Below are 25,324 nucleotides of genomic sequence, written 5' to 3'. Positions count from 1 at the left end.
TTCAGTACCTCCATCTAAAAATAAATAAATAAACTTAATTACCTCCCCCCAAAAAAGTTTTTTTAAGTTAAAAGACAGAAAACAAACAAAACACACACAAAATAATAATTTTTGTGAATTGTTTAGTGAATGAATTTGACACATAATATTGTAAGTGCAAAGTGTACAGTGTGCTACTTTGATACATTTAGATATTGTAATATGATTGCCAATGTAGCACTATTTATCACATTGCATAATTATAGTACCATATTATTGTCTGTATTCATTATACTGTGCATTAGAGAGCTGATTTATTTACTACTTGTTTCAAGTGTATACCCTTAAACATCATCACTTTTACTAGCAAACTCCCATCCCCTGGTCACCACCATTTTACTCTCTGCTTTTTACAGGTTTAACTTTTTTAGACTTCACTTATAAGAGATACCATACAGCACTTGTCTTTTTCTGTCTGACTTATCTTGCTTAGCATAATGTGCTCAAGGTTGATCTATGTTGTCACAAACGGGAGGATATCTTCCTTTCTCACGGTTGAATATCAAAAATAAATTCTAATTTAATTTTTTACGAAAAAAAAAAAAAACTGTAGAGAGATGAGGTACCAAAAGGTTTCCATGCAGCTGTCCCTGCAGCGCCCAGATCCCTCCTTCCTTTCACTGAAGCGGCTGCTTTTCCTGGCAGATACTCCAAGCCACCAACTGAGGAAGGAAGGAAGGAGGGAAAGAAGGGGGAAGAATAAACAGAGTTTTTCCACTATACACTGTAGACAAGAGGTACAATGTTTGAAAAAAAATTAGCGCGTTAATTCTTAGAGCATTTTCTGATGCTCACTGGCAGGCAAGGTGTTCAAGCTAAGGGCAGGAATGTCACAACCCCATCAGCATGTGTCGGCCACACCCTGTCCCTCCCCTGTGGAGGTCAGAGTCACAGTTACCAGGGCAGAGTCTGCTCAGGATGTTTACGAAGGTCCAGTCTTTAATCCCTCTCTGACGTCTTTGCCACCCCACCTACGGACCAGCCTTGGCCTGTTTGAGTCACAGCGACAGAGCAGGGAGTCTGGCCGGGAGGCCCCGCCCACCAGCTCCTCCCCCTCCTCAACCACCGCAGCGCGGGCCCTTTACTTAGCAAGTCTCTATTTTTATCGTGCTCATTATACTGCAGGACTCTTGATTTTCATCTCATTATTGTTGGCGGGGTCATCCGGAGGCTTTGTCACCCAGGAGACAGGAACGAGGCTGCACAGTCAGCTCTTCCCCAGGCGTGGCTAACCCGTCATCCGACAACCACGGTGGGCTGTCCTCTGGTTGCAGGGTGACCACCAGAGCCCATCGGTTGTTCCGGCTTTTCCTCCTTCCAGAGTGTCTGGTTCACTCACAGTTTCCTGCATTGATCCTTCCCTGCTTAAACAAAGAGAGAGAAACCTATCTATATTTAATATATATATATATAATTGATAGAGAAAACAGAACACCCATACAAGTCTTCTGTGTGAATCTTTCAGAGGTGAAAAGTGTCTAGAGGGAACTGACTGCAGTGTTAGAAGGAAATGGAATAGAAACTCTCTTGCCCTAAAGAACATGTGTCACTGCTACTTCCCCAACTAGTGGGGTGCAAGGGCTGTGGCTAGTAGTCCCTAAAGCTCATTTGCATAAAGGCCCCCAGTTCTTTTGCCCCAGACTCCACTGCAGCAACTGGAAACAGATCAGGATCTCAAGGATGTGGCCACAGGGAAAAGAAGGGGACAAGGCACTGCTGTTGGAGGACCTGATCTTGCCTCTGTCCCCAGCACTCTTTCCATCTGAGGGTCCTGGCCCCATCCCTCTCACATTCTGCTCTCCTATAGTGGGGACAGAGGGCCCCAAGTCCTCACACCTGTGCCTTTCCTTGTGCGGCATCTCTATATGAGCTGCTCCTTCTCATCCTGTGAAACCCCAATCTCAAATGTGGTTCTTTAGTGAACATTTCCTGGACCCCTACCTTAAAGCCCTCAGGCAAAGTTAAACTTGCTTTCTTCTGGGGTCCTTTGTTCCAGGATTGTTATGGTTGATTGTCCACTGTCTGACTCTCCCACTGCTTTGGTATCACCAGACTTTGCTGGGTACCTGATGCATAGAACATAACTTAGTTGAATAGTACTGAACCTGGAATGACAATTAGAGACGATTATGTAAAGTGTCTAACAATTGACGGTTTGCCTTGTGCCAGACACTGTGCTGAGAATTTCCCAGGCACTCTCCGCCCTTAATCCTCACCACAACCCAAGAGCTAGGTGCTATTACTCCCCATTCTACAGAGGAAGAGACTGGACAAGGGTAAGTAACACACTCAAGGCCACTCGGGAAGAAATTGATAGAAATTCGACTTCAGTTCAAGTCTGTCTGATTCCACAGCATTTGCTCATTTCTTAAGCTTTTTAAATTCAGAAATACCTGCATGTGGTAAGGACCAAAAAGAACCCGAATTCCATTAAAGGATAAAAAGTAGGCAATCCTCCTACCTAAATCAACAGTCCCATTCCCAGAATCAACCACTGTTGTCATCTTCCGTCTTCCTTCTGAAAGCAGTCTCTGCACACAGCCCTCTATAGCACTGCTCTCACTGCACGTGCAGGAGCATTCTCTACAGATTGTTCTCCACCTTGCTGTTTTTCCCATTTGACTTTTATCATAGAGATTATTCCATTATCTTAGTTACAAACCTATGCCCATTCTTTTTAAGAGATATAGAGAATTGCATAACTGGGTGTACTATAACTTAATTTAATCACTCCATATTGATGGCATTTAGGTTTCCTGTCTTTTGCTGTTGTACATGGGGCTATAAAGTGTATCCTTGCCCATAAGTCTCAACATAAGTTACATTAATTTACATGCAAATCCTTGGTCCTTCTGGAATTTTTGGCATAACAAATGAGGTAGGGATCCAGCACCGATGTTGGTCACTGTACTCTACTATAGCTAAATATCTTACCTGGGACATAGTAGATGCTTGTTAGTGATTACCAGTGACAGCGGTGATGGTGATGATCACAGCCACATCCACTGTAGCATCCACCATCAGGGTGTGAGCATGCAATTAATTCACATTAAGCATTACGGATGGCTACCTGGAGGTCTTCTAACTCTCAGGGTGCCTAAATTCTAACGGTTACTTACCCATCAGAACGAATGAGTTTGCAAAGCCTCCTAAGAGCAGGTTTTGCCCTGGGGAATGGAGAAAGACATCATGTGGATACCGTGATGGGATGCACCAAACAGTGATCACCCAGGGTGAAGGAGCTTCTGCAGACAAACTCTGGGTGAGCTGTATAAGTCATTCCTTGTGGACTGGTTCCAAAGAACCTCTGTTAGCAGATGCAGGCTAACAGGGACAGCCGAGGGCTGGGACAAATGGAGGCGTCTACTTGTTCTAGGTGAGATGATGGGCAAAGAGGCAAGGCCACCACCAGGGGTCAGATCAGAGCTGTCAACACTGAACTGACCCTTTGGTTATATGAGAACATAAAGGGCCTGGGATGGGGCCGTTGGAGGCTTGTGATCTGTGCCTGGTGGGCAGAAGAAGGAGGCTGCCACATGTAAGGTGGGAATCCCTGGGAGATGCAGATGAATAGTTCGGGGTGGGCTTGCCACTTTCCAGATAATAGGTGTATGCAGTGGAAGGACAGAGCAGTGGCTGATCCTCAGCCCTGGACTTGATGGAAATAAGCAAACCCCGTGCTGGGCAGGGGTGGGAGCATCCACAGAGAGTAACTGACCTGTAGGTTGTGTTCCCATGCTGTGTGAGGATGTGGTAATAAGACATCATAATATAGTTAATATCTCCCATAAACCAGGCTGAGGTGTTAATTCATTTAATTCTCATAACAGCCCTGCAAGTTTATCCCCATTTTACATGTGAGAAAACTGAGTAACCCACAGCTTGACCCTCCACAATTGGAGTCATGTAACTTGCATCTATTATCAAAATTTGGTCCTGAGTTTAGTCCTGAAGTTCCCTCTTACAGATCGCCTGCTGTCCCCTAAGATGTGGGCTTCAGAAGGGTAGACCCCAGCAGGATGAGCAGGCCTTGGGGCATGCCTGTGACTTTCCTAAGCCACTCCAGGAACAGGCAGATCTCAGTCCACTCCCCAGCCCTCCAGGGCGAGGCCCATGGTGGAGACATAAGCTCATTCTCTGAAGAACTCAACCATGGAGCAGTAAGAGTCAGCGTACTGGGCTGGGAGTCAGGAAGGCCAGGGCCAGGGGATGGGTAGAGTGGAGAGAGAGCCTGGGAGGAAGGAAGGAGATGGGCATGGCTCCAGTCTCAGCCCTACAAAGTAACCCACCAGAGGCTAAACACAGAAGTCTGGGGAGCCCCCTGTGTCTAGCAGGCTCCAGCAGGAGTCAGGCAAACCCTGGAGACAAGCAGGCAGTGTGTGGCAGTCCTCTGGCCTCACACCACAAACATCTCACCATTGGCCAGATTGGGAGACCCTGGGAATCAGGACTTGCTGGCTCCAAATTGGCAGCAAGTTCTTTGTCTCCATCATCCTGGGAGGGGTGGGGTGATTTCTGCAGAAAGGCACTTATTTAGTTGTGGATCATCTCCTAGGCATGTACTGCTTTCTCCTCCCCGCCCCCACTCCCCACCCAGGGCTAGACAGATCGGCCCTGCTCCGGCTTCGTCCTGTCTCCAGGCACAGATCAGCTGGCCTGGCCGGGGACCAGCAAAACACGGAATCAGAAAAAGAATGAAGCTGATTGCCTTTGGCAGCCCCAAACCTCCACACCGCCAGCCCCAGGCCCACCCATCACACCCATCCCTCACTCACTGCTCACAGAGAGAAGGCAGTGAAGAGTCAAACTGTCCCCTTTCATCAACCACACTTGTGACAATCAATCTCCCCAGGCCTCTCTCCTTGCTTTGGTCTGTGAGGTACTTTGGAGCTGTCCTTCCAACCCCCACAGGTTGTCATGGTGCCTGCTGCTCAGACTCTTCATTGGACAGAGCAGCAGACTGTCTCCATGGCAATAAAAAGAATCTGTGGAGGAAAGGATGTTGGCCTTGGAAATTAACTCATAGGAACACTCCTGGGAAATAAGCTCTTCTTAGTGGGTGAGGAGACATTCCTCTCCTGAAGATGCAGTTCCACTGGCCTGGGAAGCCCAGCGCTCTAACAGCGGTGCCATCATCCCTGTTTACTCTCCAGCCATAGAGGTTACCGATTCTAGATTCCTGGCTGCATCAGTAAAATTGCAGGTCAGGAGAGTATGGTTGAGACACAGAACACCTGCCTTCTCGTCCTCCACAGCAGCATCCCTGCCCACCCGGCTCCTCCTGGTGTCCCTCCCTGCCAGTCTCTCTCCCCATCTGATGGGACCCCAGGGCCTCCCTGCTAAGGTGTAAGCTGATACAGCTGAACACAGTGTCTTCCCTCCCCCCAAAAGCTGTTTGTTATCACAGGACCTTTGATGACAAAACAAGCAGATCTCTACTGGTCCACTACAGTCAGCGGGAGACAATTCTCTGCACTGTGTCTGCATCTGTCTCTTCTATCTTTCATATCATGAATCTTGGCTTTTGCACAGTTTAAGCTCACAGTACAGCAGGGAGGTCTCTAGGGTTCTTTGAAACTCCTAGTCCCTTTCTGAACCGACACTTGCATACCTGGAATCAGGCAGAGCTGGGTCAAGAGGGATAACCTTTTCTACCTCTGCTTCCCAGGCAAGTAGCCTTCCCCCACCTCTGGTCCATAATCCCTTGTCTCTCCCCATCAATACTTGCTTTCCCAGAAGGATCAGAAACCCATTCACACTCGAAGGTGACTAATAACAGATTGAAGTGTGTTCTCTCAGGGAGAGCAGAAGTTAAATTGTAAGGGATGAGGTCCTGTGTGGAATTTCAGAATTTTCAAGGAAGAGTATTTAAAGAGTACAGTTTGGACTTTATTCTTAGGAAGGAAAAGAGAGAAGGGATGTGAATCTTTTTTTTTCTCCGAAGCATTTCTTTACACTTGCTGACTCCCTTGGATGATAAAAGGAGTTTGTTTTGTTTAGTGTTTATCTTTAAAGCCAAAGAATGTGACTTCTCATAGAACCCTGCCACGCTAAATCTAAGTGTGGTGTCACCACAGGGGATTTTACCTTCACTGCCCGATATTACTGTGCCCTTCCCAGCAGCCTGAGAGCACAGCCTTGTACTGACCACATCTAACAGAGCTGCCCACAGTGAGCGTGGCATCTTCTCGACCTGCCTCCTCCTCCTCGCCTCCTCTTAGTGACCCTGGGTTTCTCCTGGGACTTCTCACTTCCTAAAAACAAATCCAAAAAGTCTTTATCAGATACACCTCAGTTCAAGTACCAGCTTTGCCACTTATCTCACTGGGTGATGGTCTTCACTCAAGTTCCTCTGAAAGCAGAACCTAAGACAGGTAAATTTTTTGTGATGTGATTGTTGACCTAAAACAATTAAAAAGAAAAAAACAGCCAGTTATTTTACCAGCAAAAGTGGGTTTATTTCAAAACAGCAAAGAATTACAATTCTGGACAAGCAATCTATAGCTAACCGCAGGCAAGTGCAGACAACAAAGGGGAGGAACTTCTTTTATAAAGGGGAAGAGGGAGCTGGGAAGGGCTGTTATAAACAAAGAGCCCACTGGAGGAAACTGGGAGTTCAAAGTGTAGTGGCTTTTCATTGGCTGAGTTGCAACAGTCTCTCATTGGCTGGGCTGTTGCTGGGCAAGAAGAAATTCTTCCTTCCTGCTGAAGCAGTAAACATCTTGTGGGAGATGCAAATATACCTCTCTTCCTAGCAGGCATACAATTGGTGTGGCATGGTAGGGTGTGAGAGCTCCCCTTTCTGGCCTCTCAATTCTATTTTAAAGGAGATTCCTGCTGACTATACGCCAATAAAAATATATTTTAAAATTGTTTAAATAAAAAATAAATAAAGGAGATTTCTGTTTCTTAATTTTCACATCATCTTGGGGCACAGGAGTGAGGGAGCAGGGTGGGGAAGAGAGACGCAGTCAGTATTGTGAGGTCCCTGCTGTGGGAAACAAGGGTTGGCTCCACATGGACTTACTGAGAAAGTGCAGAATGCCTTCCAGATTTGTCCTCCCATAGGGCTGAAACTGCCACCTACTAGCTCCTGTTCCCCACCATGTTAATCCTGCCCTCTGGACTCCCTGCACATATGACATTCCTGGAGTCAAACACATCACAGGGCAGAAAGCAGATGATTTGCAGTGTGTGTCTGAGGCCAGTCTGAGCTCCCTGGGAACAGACCACCTGTGCTGTGGCCGACATCTCGGGAGGGTCTAGGGGATGTAGCCACGCATAGGCATGTTACTGAGTCTGTCTGGAATCTCAGGTTGTCTACAGATAAAATGGGGCTAAAAACCGCCCTGACTCACAGAACTGTTACAATTTCTAAAAGAAAGAATTCCTAAATAAATAAATAAATAAATAAATAAATAAATAAAAGAATTCCTGAGAAGCACCGAGCGCTGTGCCTGGCCCAGAATAAAGACTCACTAGTGGCCGCTACGATTCTCGTCCTGTAACTGGGGACACTGGGGGCCGCTTCTGTTGTGCCGTGAAGCCCAAGTGTCTGTTCCCTGCCACACCCCCATCTCTTTGGTGGCACCCAGATTGGGGGGGACTGAAAGTCACATACAGGATGGATCCTAAGGGAGCAACCTGAGTTCCAGGTCTGGTAAGCTCTGCCAAGAGTTTTTCCTTTATTTCCCAAAGGAAAGACAAACCTTTGTGGAAGGCATGAGGCAGACAGGGCTGTACCTCCAGAGTGGCCCTGGATTTTTAAAAAGTGGTTTGTCCCTGCCATTTCCAGGAACTCGGGGGCTAAGAAGGAATTCCTAGAAGAAGGAAGAGTTAGACACACCAGACTCACCCTTCAGAAGAGGAATTCATTCATTTATTCAACAGACCTTCGCTGAGAAGTTTCTGTGCGCCAAGCTTCCTTCTAGAGGTGGGAGCTTCAGAGGTGAAAAACCATCCCTGAGCTGTAGGAGAAAAGAGGCAATTCTGGTGATGCCCATGCATGTGATGAGCACTGTGACAGGGCCACCCTGGAGGGTGGGTGCTGGCAAAAGCCTCACCCCACATAGCACTTGGGGAATGTGGGTCCTTCATCCAGCATGAGTAAAGCTCCCAAGGACAGCTGGTGGTTTAAAAAAAAAAAAAAACAGGCTGACAAAGGATGCAGAGGTCAGGATCTGACGGGTTGTACCCCACACAAAGGAGTTTGGCCCTCATCCCGAAACTGATGGAAAGCTGCACCAAAGAGCTTATTCCCTAACCTTCAGTCCATCCCCTCATTGTTGTAAAAGCCGCAACTTCTGCATCAGTGGTGATAATCTGATCTATATTATAAGTAAAAGGAGAACCAAAAGCAACCAATAAACCTCTCTGTCAATAAAATTTTGGCAGCTGCTTAAAACACCACCAGTAACTTAGCCCTTTCTTCCCTTGCCTGTACTTACTGAAAAATGGTCCACATGCTATCCTGGGTCACCTGTGTAATTCCACTGACTGAGACAGTGCATAGATAGCATTGATGTGAAGTCCGAGGTACGATAAAGATTGGGTGGACAGGTGGATGAAAGGAAGGACAAACAGTAGTAAAAATGATAAACAAGATTATCACCTAAATTGATAAATATACTGCCTGTGTGTGCACAGACTGTCTTCGGGAACAATGACTGCCTCTGGGAAAGGGCATCGGATTCTAGGGTCAAGGGTGGAAGGGAGACATAGCTTTCACTTTTCACCCTTTGAAGTACTTCAGTTTGTTACCATGTTCATTTAAAATATTTTGAAAAAACAAATAAACAAAAACAAGTGCTGCCAATACCATCCAGCCAAAAACCACCAGGAACTGAACTGTAGTCAGATAAAACTGGGTTTACTGGGTGGCGGTGACGGAGAACACACGCTGGGGAAGCATGGGGTGTCACGGGAGGAGAACGCTAGGAAGGACTTAGTGTAAGACTGGGCTTGTGCCAGGGGACTTTGAAGAGGATTCAGGAAACAAGGCTTTTCTCTGGATTGGCTACTGGAGTAATTCTATGATTAGACTCAATCGTAAGCATGTTAATTTGTATGTAGAAGGAGAGAAAAAGCAACAAAGTGAAGGCTGTAACTGACGAAGCAGCCGCTGTCACTCCTGTTATTCCAGATGGAGGATCGATGTTCAGTTGTTTTTGTAGTTTGGATAATAATTATTTTTTTTTGTCTGTGTTCAGATATGATTGCGGAGTGATCTTGGTTTTGTCTTTATCCATCAAGTTAACAGAGTGAGCTTGTCTGATGTTGGTGTTTCCCAAAATCGTTTATATTGAACTGAATGCCCTCGCCTAGCTGTGAGGCCAGGCCAGCTCCTCTCAGCACTAAGGCCTGGGTGACTGTGCCAGGTCAGCTCCTGGCTGCCAGGGGCTGCTGTTTTCTTTTTTAGCACCTTTCAGACTAAAGAGTACAGATATTAATTCTTTTTTTCTTTTTTTTTTTTTTTTTTGGCAGGGGAAGTAATTAGGTTTATTTATTTATGTGTTTATTTGTTTATTTTTTAATAGAGGTACTGGGGATTGAACCCAGGCCCTTGTACATACTAAGCACACACTCTACCACTGAGCTACACCCTCCCCGCAAGATATTAATTCAATTAGTTCCTTTTACTATGCTGCCTGAGTAGTATAGAAGTTGAATTAATTTTTTTCAAAATATGGACTCAACATTAAATAAGATCACTAAATAAGATAACTTCAGCAACTTTTTGAGACAGCAGAGTCCTTTGATAGAATATATTCTAAAACCCCAGCTGAGGCAGTGCCCCGAGGATGGCTCACTGGTAGCTGGGGTAGGTGGCCAGGCTCTTTGACCCATCAACACCATGGCGAAGTCACTTGGGCAGAGGTGAACAGCCCCACAGTCTTAATCAGCCTGGGTTATTATAACAAAAAATACCATAAATTGGGTGACTTAACAAGAGAAATTGACTTCTCACAGTTCTGGAGGCTTAAAGTCCAAGATCAGAGTGCCAGCGTGGTCAGGTTCTGGTAAGGCATCCTTCCTGGTTTGCAAATGGCCATCTTCTTCCTGTGTCCTCACATGACAGAGAGAAAGTGAGCTCTCATGTCTCTTTTATAAGAGCACCAGTTCCATCATGAAGGGGTCACCCTCATGACCTCATCTAACCCAATTACCTCCTAAAGGCCCCATCTCCAAATACCATCATTTTGGGGATTAGCGTTCTAACAGATGAATGTTCAAAGGATACAAAATTTCAGTCCACAGCACTCCCTGTCCAAGCCCAGAAGAGCTTCCCCTATGAATGGGGAGTTTGGGATTTGCAGATACTAGCTACCATATATGAAATAAATAAACAACAAGGTCCTGCTGTATAGTTCAGGAAACTACATTCAAAACCTTGTAATAGCCTATAATGAAAAAGAATATGAAAAGGAATATATATATATACAATATATATATACATAACTGAATTACTATGCTGTACACCAGAAATTAACACAACATTGTAAACTGACTATATTTCAATTAAAAGAAGCAGCAGCAGCTCCTGCCCTGGAGAAGAGAACATCTTGGGGATCATCAGTGTAGCAGGTCATGGACCAAAGGAACCCAGCACAGAGCTTCCTCATGACAAGCCCAGGCTGAGGATCAGAAACCTAATTTGGGGACCACTTCTCCTAACGGCCCATCAGAAGGTCAAGTCCCTTCCCTTCCATGAGCCTCAGTTTTCTCATCTGTAAAATGACAGAGGAGAGGAAAGGAGGAGGTAAATCAGACATTTTGTACGATCTTTCCTAGTTCTCTTTTCCTAAATTTTGGGGTACAGCTGCTCCCTAAGCAGGTGATCAGGAGATGTCAACCTCTTTTGGAAAAATCAAGAGACCAGGTGCACTGGAAAGAAACCAGCAAATGTGACAAGAAAAATGCAGCTCCCATGACAAGCAAGTGGCTTGGATTTTAGAAATCCTCAGGGGGCCATACCTCCCGACACCTGCATTGGTTCTTAACCCCCAACAAGTGAAGCAAGGTGGAAGGGACACTGGGTCTCTCCAAAATGTTTGGCATAAAGTTAGCTGATAAACTTCAGGAGGATGGGGAAGAAAAGAAAGGAGTTAGAGGAGAATTCTGGCGATGTCTCCATCTGACGTGAGCTTTTGGTGTCTGTTTTGAAGTTGGGTGGGAGGGGTGAGGTTTCTTTTGCTTGGCGTCCCATACTCCCTGCTTGTGCCTGTTAAAAGGAGCTCTCTTGATGTGGACCGACTGTGCTGTCAATGAGCTGTTTAATTGGCCAAGGGGACCATTTGCCTTAGATGATAAAATCTGACCCAGGGCTTTCAAGAACCAAAATGCCCAGTGCTGTGGTCAGGGTCACTGCTGGATTTCTAAAATCCAACTGTTAATCCCCAGGACCCCACATCTCAGCCCCACACCAGGTCACCAAGGCTCCAGCCTTACCACCAGTGTCTTTTGTCGATTGTCTCCAGAAGCTGGGTCACCAGAAATGGGACAAAAGGCAGCCCTGCCTTCCTCTGTTCCCCTCCCAGGTGCTCACATTCTAAACTGTTCTAATTTTTCTCAGGGAAAAGTAAAGGGAATTTTTAAATTAATATGTAAATTCATGGTATTAAGTGTTGCATTTAAATGATTCTATTTTTGACAAGTAGAACATTCTGTTGTTGAAAGACCCCAGCCCAGCTCTCTCTGTGTGTTGTAATGAGTTTATTAAGACCTTCCTCTCTGATCGTCCTTCCCTGTCTTCTCATCCTTTCAATTCTCTGATCGCTTCTGGAAAACCCATGGGGCAGCCGCGTGGACCACTCAAACCATTAACCATAGATTTGAGATCTGCTGCCCTGAAAGCCTCCAGTGAAAATTTCTGAAGGCTCTTCCTTGGGGGAAGTGGACTAATTGCCATTTGGAGAAGAGGAAAGGTTGTGTTTCTCCCTGGGGCCTCACTAGGGCAATAGTTGAATGTTTTGTCCCTGAAACATATTTAAGACCAAGGACTGTGACTTCCTAGAGACATTCTGGCAGACACTTTAGGTGCCCTAACTCACCCTTCTTGCCTTTATCTTGATTTCTCTCTCTTTTTTTTAATGGAGGTCCTGGATTCAATCCCATGCATGCTAAGCACCCACTCTATCGTTGAGCCATACCCTCCACCGCTATCTTGATTTCTGATGTGGACCCTGACTCCTTACACTGCGGAAAGTGTCTTCCTCTTTGATTGGGAGTGTGGAGGAGTTGATAAACCCCAGGGGCAGCCCCAGATGGATGGGAGATGAAGCACATGGTTACACGCTCCACCTGCCAGCCTTAGGGTTAACACTTCCCATCTGACAGGCACTTCATACTCTCTTTGGGACATCTGAGGGTTGGGGAGTCTGTTGCAAGCAGTGGCACCCTCCCTATGCAGCCCTGTATGAGCTTTCCCTGCTTCCAGATCACTCACCACTCACTCCCTCACTCCTGCTCCCTCACGTCTCCTGTCCGAAAGCCCTTGTCCCTACTTTCAAGAGAAATCAAACTAGGGCAGACCTGCGAAGAGAATTGGGCTGACAGAGCCTGGCCCTCAGTTTGTCATGGAGGGTGGTTGAGAGACAGATGTAGTTTCAAATCTCAGTCTTGCTTTTTACAAGCTGCATGTCTGTACACAAATTAACCTCTCTGGAGCAGAAAGCAATTGGGAAACATCAAATATCGATGATTAAATGATCACAGAGTCATTTAACTTACTAAGATTCATAGGGATCTGTCCTGCACAGGGGACGGCATCTTTTGGCCTTCAAGGGCTAAGCCAACAGAAACTCTAAACTCGAGTCCAGCCACTCATGGCACGTAAAACAGCCCAGCCCAGCCCAGCAGAGCGCCCTCAGCCCTCCACTGCCTCCACACGGTGTCTCATCCCTGCATGTCCGGAAGCCTGAGGGCACACTGTGGCCTGTAGCCTTTCTCCTGAGCACTCCTGTCCTCCAGTCCCAACCTGTTCCTAATCTTTCATTTATTCTGTTAATCAAGTGATGTGTGTTCCATTATTTACTTGGCCAAAGGGACCACTTGCTTTAAACAAAAGGACAGTTCATCTTCCTGGTAAAATCTGCTGCAGAGTCTTCACTGGTGAACTCAGAGGTGCCCAAGCAGAGCCCCATGCAGTACCTATTTTTGTCCTCCCCTCACCCCTTAGAACTCAGCCTCCAGGAAAACTCACATGTTTGACTTTCAGACCAGCTACACTGCCCCAGGCCACTCAGGGACGATGGGTTCTGCTCCAGCGCAGCACAGAGACCCTCCGCCCAAGCACTGCCCATCAAGCTGCCCGCTTGCCCGTGAGCCCTGCCCCACAAGTGGGACCTGAGCAGAAGCAGCCAGAGGCTTCAGCACAGGGGTGAGTGCTGCACTGTGGTGGGACAAGGGAACCCCCTTTTCCCTCTGGGAAAAACAAAAGAGAAAACTGGGCCAGAGGCTTTTGCCCCTTTTTATTTCCAGGGGACCCAACATCCAAACAAGGCTGAGTACCCTAGAGGGTCACAAGACAAAGACCCCCTCAGGCCGGAATGCCATCACTCCTGTTTCTCGTACTCCTCTTTTGTGACCATCCCGGCATGCCCTGGAATTCCCCCTCGCCCTAATACTTCTTCCCAGATCTTTCTTAAGGGATCAGAGATGATGGAGTTAACTTGAAATGTATAGATACAGACACAGTGCTCCTAGGTGGAGTCAGATCTGCCAAGTCCCCTGCACCAGAGTCTGACCCACCCTGAGGACCTCCCTCCCCCACCAGTGGGAGCTACTAGCTAGTTAGTCCCCCTCGCTGCCTTTGACCAGGGCTCTGTTTCCTCCTTCTCTGCAAGCCTTCCAGCACACAATATCTGCAAGCCAGCAGAAACTCTCTGATGTGCCAAACTTGGTGGTTTTTTGGTTTTCACTTATTAGCCCAAGTAAAAGCATCCCAGTACCACCCAAGGGGTGTTGGGAACCAAATAAATACTAAGGTTATTTATTCCAAAGAAGACCTGGGTCTTGTTATCCACAATCCACAGCTGCTGGCTGGACACTTGGCCCAAGGAGGATTTTGGGGGAAAGGGATGGGGAGACCCAAACAGTCTGGCCCTTGTCCTCACGCAACCCGAGCAGCCGCGATCCCTGGAGCCCCTGACTGCTTGTGAGACTGCGAGGGTGTGAGGGTGGCCGGACACAAGGTGTCCTTCTTTCTTCTTTCTCAGAAAGAAGGTGTCCTTCTCTCTGCCCTGCCTTCCCCCCTGCATCCGGGATGCTCCCTCACCCTACAGGGCTCTGGGCAACTTGGAGTCGGGGTGGGCTTTTCCAGATGCTTCTCAACAGAGGAAGGGTCAAGGGCATAAATGGAGTGCACACCCTCCCTCTACACCCCTACATTTTCACCTGCACTCTCCTCCCAGGCCCTTCCCATCCCTGAAGTCTCTCTACCACAGACACACACAGGCACACACACACCCCGCCCCCCAAATCTCCTCTCTACCAATTGCTTTATTGTAAGCAAAATTCTCTTCTCCGCAGGCCTTCCCTGCCTCCCACGCTGGATTCAGAAATGGGGCTTTCCTTCTCGGTGACACCCCTCCCCACTCCTCCCCAGCAAGTCAGTGCCTTCTTTCACTCATGGAGGGCTGCGGCCTCTCTCCTTGGGGGCCCATGTTGTCCCTCTGTCCCACTCTCAGTGTCTTCCCTGCAGGCCTACAGGGCCCTGGCCTGGCTTGTCTGGCCACATCCCTCACTGTTTCTCTCTGCACTCAGCCCCTGCAGAGTGTAGAAGGCCTCGAGGCTGGAGAGCCGATGGCAAGGTTCTGCCCTTCACCTTGGCTATTAAAGGGCCGTGGGACACTCCAGCAAGTCACCTCTTTGGGACTGGCTTTGGCACTGAAGAATTCTGCCCTGCTCTGTCTGTCTGCTTCTTTCCAGCACACCACACTGCCCACCTCCCCCCACCCCAACTGTAAAACCTGCTCGGCGCCAACCAAAGCCTTCAGCCCAGAGACTTTGTGCTTTTGGTTCAGTGGTCAATTCGTCTTCTTCTTTTTTTTTTTTTTTTTATTGAAGGGTAGTTGGTTTACAATGTTTTGTTAGTTTCTGGCATACAGCATAGTGATTCAGTTATATGTATACATATATATTCTTTTTCATTATAGGTTATTACAAGCTATCGAATATAGTTCCCTGTGCTAAACAGTAGGATCTTGTTGTTTATCTATTTTATATATAGTAGTTTGAATCTGCTAATCCCAAATTCCTAATCCGAGGCTTCAGGCATCCCTTTATCCCTTCGTCACTGGGAAGGGTTTCCACTGAGCCCAGCCCAGGCTGGGAAATGAGGGACACACCTTGACCTTCACCACTTTGCTGAAATCTGTCTTGGTCATTCTGAGAACTAGGCAGCTTATGTAGATGTCCTTGGGGGCCAGTTCCAATGCCAGCATCCGGGTGAGGCCCGGCAGGGCTGTCTTACTGATCTTGTAGGTACCCAGCTCCTGGGAAGGGAATCAGGACAGCGATTAAGATGTGGCAGAGTGAACAGAGGGAGCCACTGGGTTTCTCACCTACAGAGGATCACATCCGGCCCAAGCCCAGAGCTCGCTCTCCCTAGCCTGGTCTCAGCAGAAGCTGGATCTGAGGGACTCAGCAGCCACTTGGGCATCAGCTCAGCCCAGGGCAGCAGGAGTCAGGCGGGGGCGTGTCCCAGGCACTATCCCTCTGGGGCTCTGGGGAAACTTCACCCTATCCCCACTAGGAGCACACGGAGCGAGCACCTGCCACATGCGGCGTCCAAGCTGAAATGGAGGAGACCAGGATGACAGCAGCCCTTCTGAGAGGAGACAGACAGACACAGGAGGGGAGAGGAAGACAACTTATCATTGATTGACGTGCTATAATTATTAAAAAGTTATAAACGTTAATGATTATAGTCATTAAATAATGCAATCCTCACAACAGCAAGAGTGGTCCTGTTACTTATCTGCATCTCCCAGCTGAGGAAGCTGAGGCTCAGAAAGGTTTAGTAACACAGCCAGCAAGTGGCAGAGCCAGGATTCCAACCCTGTCCCTCTGACCGTATGTCCATGGTCAGAGCCATTTTACTCTCTGCCTCTCCCCAGGGAAGAGATGAGCAGAAAACCCAGTGCATGGGGAAGGGGGCAGAGTGGGCTTGGCCGAGAGGCACCCAGGGCTGATGGTGAAGGCCTGTCAATGGGTGGCCTCTGAGAAGCAGGTAGGAAAGGAGAAGACAAGAAACGACCATCAGGAACATTTCCTTCTATCCAAGATGGTCCCCAGCCAGTTCCTGAAGGCTGTGTCTGCAAAGAGGAGCCCCTGTGTCCCGAGGGAGATGGTGACCCAAGTCTCTGCCATGAGACCCCTGGGCGCATGTGCAGAGCGCAGTCAGACATGCAGCAACTGGAATGGAGGCAGGGCTCCTGGAGCCTGGGAAGCAAAGAATAAAAAGGGGACTGGGATGGGCTTCTCCTGATGGGGAAAAATTGGGCCAACCCTGTCATGGGATGCTAGTTGTGAAAAGACATGGTCCAGCAGTGAGAGAACTAGAGTGGTGAGAAAGACCAGCCCACAAGGTTAAGGAGCTAAAACACAGCCTCTTCCCAAAGCTAGTGATGTCAAGGCCAAGGAGGGCATGCTTGAGCCCCTGGAACCTCACCCTATCCTGAAACCACTAGAATTGGAAGCTGTAGCTTCACAAAAAGTGAGGCAGGGCAGAGGGAGGGAAGGATGTGCACATCCCAGGGAGACCTTTTCTGTCCTCCACCCCTTCACCCCTCACCCTGATCTGTGCCCCTGTGTTTCCAGACTCAATTCCTGTGCCTCAGTCTCCCCACCTCCCACCAGTCCCCTCCCCGCCCTGCAGCCATACCCTCTCTGCTCCATGAGGGGCAGCAGACTCCACATTCACGGTCAGCATGTGCAATCAGAGCAGGGGCGTGAGGGTGGGTGGAGAGAGACATGGTCAGCCCAGGGCCTGTTCTTACAAGATACATGGAGCCCTAGAATTCGTACAGCAAACCCAGATATATGCAGATCTGAGAGAGTCATCTTCCTTCTGACCCGAGCAAGAGATGTTTCTGACTTGCTAATGATTTAGTAGGCAGGCGAGCTAAGTGACAGGCCTGTGAGCAGAGCCTTGAAAATGTGAATTGTTCAGGACTGAAGTGAAAGAAGGAAAGTGCAGGCCTTTTAAAGCAACTGGACTACAATCTGGTTGTGCAGATAGAAGCTATAAGCAGAGGCCACTAGAAAAAGACATGGTAGAACAGATGGAGGAAAAGTCGGTACTGGGAACAAGGGAGATTTCTCGAAGAATCTTCTGTATCTCTTTGTGCTTTTATTTGTTTATGAGCTTGATTTATCCCAATAGAATTTAAGGCATATTCACAATGCAACAGCATAAAACAAATCAAATACATATTATGTGTGAAGAAATGAAGAATAGGAAAAATAAGTATAGACAAATAAGAAAAAGCCCCAACGTTCATAGCTGCACTACTTACAATAGCCCAGACATGGAAGCAACCTAAGTGTTCAACAGATGACTGGGTAAAGAAAATTTGGTGTATACACACACACACACACACACAGACACACACACACACACACACACACACACACACACAATGGAATATTACACGGCCATAAAAAAGAATGGAATTCTGCCATTTGCAGCAATGTAGATGGACCTGGAGAATATCATGCTTAGTGAAATAAGTCGGACAAAGACCAATACTATATAATATCACTTATATGTGGAATCTAAAAAATAATGCAAGCAATTGTATATGCAGAATAGAAACAGTCTCACAGGTATAGAAAACAAACTAGTGGTTACCAAAGGGAAAAGGGAAAGGGGAGGGGCAAGATAGGGGCATGGGATTAAGAGATACAAACTACTATGTATAAAAAGATAAGTAACAAGGATATGCTGTATATAGCACAGGGAATTACAGCCATTATCTTGTAAAAACCTCTAACAGAGCATAATCTGTACAAACACTGAATCACTATGCCATCCACCTGAAACTAATGTAATATTGTAAATCCTCTACTTAAATAAGAAAAAGAAAAAGAAGAAAAAGCAAGAGCGAGATTGGTGCCCACGGTTCACAGCACGTGGTAAGGACTGAGTAATATTCATTCACAAATATGTGTGCTGGGAGGGCATACATATACTCTAGTTCATTGCAGACTTGGCTCTGAGCTTTCCTGGTCAGCGAAAAGAGGCAGACACTGTAGAGAACCGCCATTCTGTTACAGGCCCTTGCTGATCTCACCTGCAACTAAAACCTGGATCTGGGCTCAGATACAAGGGTCCCTGTCCAGGGCATCTGGGGACAGGGGAGAAGTAAGAGAGGAACTGGCAATGAAAGATGCAGACACTGAGGTGGGGGCTAGGACAGAGCGCCAGCTGGGACTAAAGTGGTACCAGGGATCCCTCCCCGGGGACACTGTCTTTAGTGAGGTCAGCCATGTCCCGCGAGTCTAGGGGATGAGGCTGTCCGCCTGCAACTGACCAGACCTGCCTGTGGTTTTCCTCACTCCTTCACCCACATCCACTCCTCCCCTTGGGTGTGGGCAGGGGAAATGCTTCAACTGAGTGCGGCTGAGGCCCATTTGATGCCAGGTTCCCAGTGTAAGAGGTGTCCTGGATGGCTAAAGGGGTCCCCAATAAGAAAGAATTGAGGGTTAGGCTAAGGGCTTCCTCATCTCTCTCAGCTCAAAACAGAGCCCCATCAGCCCACCAGATGTCTGTCCTAAACTTCACATGTGTCAGTCTGGGCGAGGGGCTGAGACGAGGCCCCTCCTAGACCCAGGAGCCAAACTTGAGCCAACCAAAAGGTGAGTCCCTCCTTTGCTGAAGAAAACTGCCCTATTAGAAAAGAAGGAAGAGTAGCTCTGTGTGCCACCGAGTCCTGAGCTGGGATCCGTGAGTCTGCGGAGGGTGTAGCTGGAGCGTCCTTGGGGAAGGGTTGGTGGAGAGGGGGGGGTGGGGGTGGGCCGGGGAGATGGGAGATTTCCTAGCCAGTTGGAGAGAACAGGGTATGCCCGAGGGAGGTGCTCAAACTGGCCCAAGGACAAGATGAATGAGAAGAAATTCTTCTCCTGGGACACCTGCTGAAAATTGCATTCAAGTGCAAGCAAGAGCACTGGGTAAATTCCACACTCGTTTTGTGACCATTTCATCTCTGAGGTGGTGGTGATGAGATGGGGGGACGATTTCTGTCCAGTGGTGCAGAATTGCTCATGGAGCAGCAAGCCCTTGGAGAATAGGGCAGTGGCGGAGGAGGTAAGGCTATTGGCAAGTGCGCCCATCTTCGGGAGGGAAGATTTCAAACAGTTCCGAGAAGAAGCATCATGACCCCTGAACAGAGACACTAAAAGCGAAAATGACTCGGGAAAGGTAGGAGACTGTCAGCAATGACATCCCAGCTACCGACTCACAAATGATCCTTCGGAGGCATTAAGGAAGCTGGAGAGCCTGCGGAGGCCACAGGGAGCTCAGATTTCAGGTCATCTCTGAGGACGGAGGGAAGGGCACCCAACCAAGGGCAGATTCGAAGGAGGGAACCAGCTGAGGAGGATGTTGGCAGGAGGAAAGCTCTGGCCAGTGCTTGGGACTGAGGGGGATGCTAACAGTAGCAGGAAGAACGTGCCCCCATCGCAGACCATCTGGTCTGTCAGAGGGACGAGGGGACAAAACACGGGAGTGAAGAGAAAGAATCATAAGAGAATAACAAAGCCAGAGGTGGACCTCAAGGCATTTCACAAGGTCTCTCCTGGACCCTTTTGGACCCAGTGGGGGGATAGCTAAGTGGACTGTAGTGGATTTGAACCTCCGAGCACACGGAAAGCTGGTGGGTGGGTCCAGGCCTGACAGGAACAGCAGATTCACCTGAGGGACAGGGAGGAGCCCTCGTCTAGGAAAGGTGGAGGTTCTTAGCATCATGTATGGTCACCAAAGAGGAGCACAACCACCAATATATGTCCCCAACAAAGGCTATGAAAAACACAAACTGTTGGCAGAAAACAGAGACCTTCCTATGCTTGACTCCTACCGAGAGCAGAGCCTTACTCCCACAGCTCTACCCCCAGGGCCTGGGACAGGGCCTGGCACACAGCAAGCCTTCAGTAAGTACTTGCTGAACGAATAAATGCAAAAGGGATGTGAAGAGAAGAGAAAGCAGAAAGAGTGTAGGGACCAGCTTTTAAAGCACACGAGCCAGAAAATAGCGGCACATTCCTGGGGACAAGTGGTCAGAGCCTGCTTGTACAGTAACATCAGGGAAGGGGGAGGGTCTCAGAGGGGGAGCACTTCAGACCCCTCAGCCAACTCCCAGGGGCAGCCTCTCACCTGCTCACTGCTCCCCAGAGTGCTCCCCACCAGGGAGCTGATCACTGCCTTGCACACCAGGAAGTCGATGCCCCCACAGTGCTCCAGGGGACCGGGTGACATGAAGGGCTGGGTGAGTGCGGAGACAGCTCCCAGTCCTCATCCTTCCCCACGTGGCACATGATGCCCATCACGCTCAGCCCATCCCCCTGCAGTACCGCCACCGTCGAGTCCATGCTCTCCTGCTTCCGGCTGCTGACCACCACGTAGGCCCCGCCCTGGACCAGATGCCAGGCGAAGGCGAAGCCGATCTTGCAGTAGAAGTGGAAGGAAGGAGATAGCCTCAGCTCCTCGCCACCATTCTCCTCCCCTCCCAGCCCTGGAAATCCATAAAGGCTACTCTTACAGCCCTGAAGTCCTTCAGTGCAAGTAAGGGTCCCTGTGAGGGGTCAAGACCCACAGGACAATGGGGCACTCACCCATCAGAGGACCCTGTGACCACGATTACCTACTCGATTGGCCAGGGTGCCATTTTGGTCTATCCCACTGCTGCTTAGCGGCACAGAGAGCCCAGCACAGGCCCTGAACAGGCTGCAGGGACTCAGCCACTGCTTGGAGCATGGCGGCCCGTGCCCACTCTGCTTCCTGCTGGACTCGGCCCTGGGGGAAAGAATCAACTTCACTTATGACTGATGCCATCAACGAGCAAGACGGTGGTCTACCCCCATTTCCCCCAAGCAGACAAGGGCAGCAGCAGAGAGTGGGAGAGAACCGGGCTGGTCGGGGGAATTTCAAACAGATGAGCCTCAGGTCAGGGAAACTTTCGTGGAAATTCTTTATTTATAAAACTGGCAAATTATAATGTGAGATCCAACATTCAGTAGACAGGATTATTTTCCCATTCATTTCATAAGCAGGCACTGAGCACCTGCACCGTGTCGGGCACTGGACAGTAGATGCTGGGACCCCTGGTAAACCATGCCCCTCAGCCCCTACCCATGGAGCTCACTCAGTGGAGTGAGGATGCCAGACACTAAACAAATAATTACACCAATTATCAATTTTAATGAACTGCTTCTAGTTGAAAGAGTAGAAATCAACAGAAACTCTTAGTCAAAGCTGGAGGGAACAAAAGCACAACCATTTTAGAAAACTGTTTGGCACTGTCCAGGGCAGTTGAACAGACAGCCCTTTGACTGCATTTTCACAGCCCAGGAGGGCAGCCACATGTGTGTCAAGAGCCTGCACGCGAGTGTTCACAGCAGCATGCTTTGTAATAACCTCAAACTGGAACCAAACCCAAACGTCCATTAATGGTAGAGAAACAAATTGGGTTGCACTTATATAGTAGAATACTATGCAGCAATGAAAATTGATGAACTGAAACTACCCTGAACAACATAAATGAATCTAAAAAAGATACACAAGTTTCAAAAGCAGGCAAAAACAACTCTATGTTGTGTAAGTATGCAAACTGGTGATAAAACTGCAGGGAAAAGCAAGGCAGTGATTCTCACAAAAGTCAGGAAAGTAGGTATTCCTAGGGTAAAACTGGTTATGACTCGGGTGGGGCAAACTGAGGGGCTTCTGGGGTACTGGTATTCCTTTTTATGATTATATGAAATCCATTAAGATCTATATGTTTTGTGCATGCATATATACGTATATATATACTTTTTATGTGTTTGTTATACTTCACAATCAAAATGTTTAAAAAGTAAAGATTATCTGCTCATGATAAATTTTTTAATTCAAGCAGTTCAAAATTAGTTCAAAAGCTAAGTTTCCCAGGTCTCTTCTTGGAGGCAAACTTGCCAGTGTCTCAAATACTTTCTCAGAGATGCTCCGCACAATAGGCTTTGAAACAACAAGCTTTGGTGTATAAACACTTAATCCACAAACGGTTTCCCGAGAGCATCCTGCCTGGTAGTAATGGAAGCAGAAAACCAGTGGGCTCCTTGGGCAGCTCCACTCGCTCCCTGTCTGGGGCCACGGAGCCCTGCAGGGCCTGAGATCAGGGATGCTCAGCTAAGTCAGTACCGTACAGGGGAGCATGGCTCATTCTGCTCAAGTTGGGTGAATCATCACTAGGGAAGTTGCAGATAAATAGGACCTGGAAAGTGAAGGAGGGTCTGACGGGGAAGCAGCGGGATCAGTGATCTAGTCCAGGGGCACAGCCCGAGAGGAGGAACAGAGGGGTGTGAGTGTCCACAGTGTTTGGGAGAAGCAGAGCCACCTCTGTGCCTGGAGAGCAGAGAAGAGGAGATGCTTGGTGAGAAAGTGGACTGAGATTCCAAATGTCTGCACAATGACTCTGCCAGGCTGGGCTGAAGTGAAGCTATCTGAAGGGAGGCTGTGAGGAGCCTGGACTCACCAAGTAGCCCCAAGCCAGGCTGCAGTGTTGAGACCCATGCCCCCAGGATGCCCTCGGGAAGGGAAGGGGTGGGCCGCCCTAGACATGCGCAGGTGTGAAGGCAGGGTGGGGACTGGCATGGGACACTCGGATGAAGACATTTCCCTGTGAACTAGAAATATGTCAGAGACACTTGCCTAGGGGACTCTCTTCCCCCAAACCCCAAACTTCCCAGTTCCACATCAGTGTGAGCCCAGAGGCTCTTGCCTCCGCCAAAGTGAGATTCCCATTTGCTTGCTCGGGAGGCCTGCCCATTCTTGAATAAAGAATCTGATTCACTTCTTGCCGAGGGAGATGGGGAAGGCACGGTTGGAGCAAAGGAGTATAGAGGACACTTAGGGACTTGGGGCGTACTTTTGGGGAGGGGCAGTACCAGGGAGCCAAAAAGAGGCAGTCTTTGGCATCTCTGGGTCCAGGTGCCAACAGATGTGCCCCTTCAGGGCGCTCTGGTGTGGGCTGACTTTGTCTGCAGACCCTCATCAGTTCCAGACCTGCCCTGGCCACTCCATCACCAAGGGACTCCTGGTTACTAAGCAACCCTGCCTTACCTACTGCATCTCCCCTTGTTCCTTAGCAACCCTTGCATAACCCAGTTCCCTGGAGTTAGAGGTTGGTATCTATACATGATAAGTGAATGGGTGCTGCTCATGAATTGTGGAGAAAGTTCAGATTAAATAAATATCAATCTGTATCAATGTTATAATGAAGGTGACCAAAAGCTGCTTTGGGAGGCAGAGCCTTGATTTTCAATTTTTGTCTCTTCTGATACCATATTTCCAAAAACACCCTTTGCAGGTCCTAGGCTGCCTTGCCTTTTCATCCCAGCTGCTTTCACTCTGCTCATTCTCTCTCTCTCTCTCGCTCTCTCTCTCCTTCTCTCTCTCACACGCTCTCTCTCTTTTCTCCAAGGTCATATTTACAGCCTTTCATTCGAGGGGATGAGTGGTTTCGGCTTCTGATGGTCCTACCTTTCTGAAACAGGACACCAGATTCTAAACACTGTTATGACCCCTGGGGGACTCCTGTCCCCTCAGCTGCAAGTACAGATCACCCCATCAACAGCCAGGGGACTCAGTCTCCTTTGCTGGGAGGGCAATAGGGAAAAGAGGACTTGCATTTTGTCGGGACAGGACACCCCCTGCTGGAAGGCTGGAGTTATAGCACCTCTGAGAAGCTGTTTTCATCTCTCAGCAAGTCTGCGGCCTACAGTTCTCACCAAGCCCTGCTGGGGTGGTTTTCAGGAAAGCTGCCCCACTTGTAAGGAAGAGAAGCCCCGGGCTATTGCAGGTGAAGTACAGAGAGACTGGTCAGGCCTCATCTATCTCCTGTGGGTCCCCTTCCCCATTGAGGTCTCCCTAGACCAGGGCCTGAGATTGAGGGAGCCACTTCCCAGGGCCCAGGCTCTGGCTCTCTCTCCCCTCATTCTCACGCACACTTTCCTCTGAAGCAGCCAGCTGGGCCGGAGTCAAATGCAGGTCGAATGCTGTGGCCTCTGAGCCTGGCACTGCCCACTCTGATTCCCCCTCCCATGGTGATCAATTCAGATGCCCAACTGCAGGGGAGGGGAAGCCAAAAGGGCACACCCTCACCCTAGTCCCATCGTGGAGGTGGACGGCCCTCACCGCTGGGTCCAAAGAGAGAAGAGAAGGGAAAAGGAAAAGGAAATAAAGCAAAGACTAAGGAGAGACATGTAATCATTAGAAACACTGAAAATTGGGAAAGAGAGAGACAAGGGAGATGTCAACAGAAGCTGTGTGATCTTGGGCAAGTCTGTTCCCCTCTCTGGCTCCATCAGCTTCTCAGTCAGAAGAGTTGAGTTGGTGGTCCTAAGGGCTCTGACAGCTGCAAGAGCTTTGTTATGAGAATTAGGTAGGAAATCAAGACGGAGCTGCAGGCAGAGCCAAAGGGGAAGAAGCACTGGCACAAAAAGTAAAAAGGGGTGAAGGTGGGCCATTCTAGCATCACTGACCCCAATATAGGCACAGCATCACTCCCTGAGCCGAGGTGGTGCCAGCTCAGCCTCACCTGGCTGTGCTCTTGTCTGTCTAGAGTAAGGGTCAGGGGCCCCTCCACCGCCACGGAGTCTGCAGCTGCGTGCCAGCATGGGAGGGGGCAGCAGGCTGGGTTTCAGGCATTGCTGATTCTATCTGAAAACCTTAAGGATTCGGGGAATTTACAGTCCTAGAATTAAGAAAGGTGGAAACTAGAAAAGGCCTCTCCCACAGCTGGGGAGGAAGCAACTTGGGGACGGGGAGCCTGGGGGAAAGTGCAGAAAGTACTTACTGAGTGATGTTCTGCAGAGCACAGCACAGACCGCTGACCAGCCACCCAGTCCTGTCAGTCCAGCCATCCCCAGACTCTCACACACAGCAGAAACAGACAGACCCATGAGTCCAAGCAGCTCCAGACCCCGCACTATGGAAGGGAGGGGGCAGTTGGCAGGACAGGCAGCCTATAGGCTCAGCTGGAGGGGGACACAGAGCTGAGTACAAAGCCAGCACAAAAAGCGACCATAGACC

General features: G+C 48.7%; 1 long non-coding RNA gene across 2 annotated transcripts; it reads right to left on the bottom strand.

The window, feature by feature from the left end:
• Positions 1-176: 176 nt before the first annotated feature.
• Positions 177-4,906, bottom strand: LOC105102406 (uncharacterized). Of its 2 annotated transcripts, XR_838376.3 has the most exons (5): positions 4,815-4,906; positions 3,159-3,206; positions 2,974-3,044; positions 1,981-2,105; positions 177-1,400 (listed from the first exon to the last, which is right to left on the bottom strand). It is a non-coding gene; the product is annotated as an uncharacterized LOC105102406 (long non-coding RNA). The 2 variants fall into 2 exon arrangements; XR_010380913.1 differs by lacking the exon at positions 2,974-3,044.
• Between the last annotated feature and the right edge of the window lie 20,418 nt (positions 4,907-25,324).

Source organism: Camelus dromedarius, chromosome 5, assembly GCF_036321535.1.
Source record: "Camelus dromedarius isolate mCamDro1 chromosome 5, mCamDro1.pat, whole genome shotgun sequence".
Classification (NCBI taxonomy): domain Eukaryota; kingdom Metazoa; phylum Chordata; class Mammalia; order Artiodactyla; family Camelidae; genus Camelus; species Camelus dromedarius.
The sequence above is the reverse complement of the archived record's forward strand: the minus strand, read 5'-3'. Positions and strand labels throughout refer to the sequence as shown.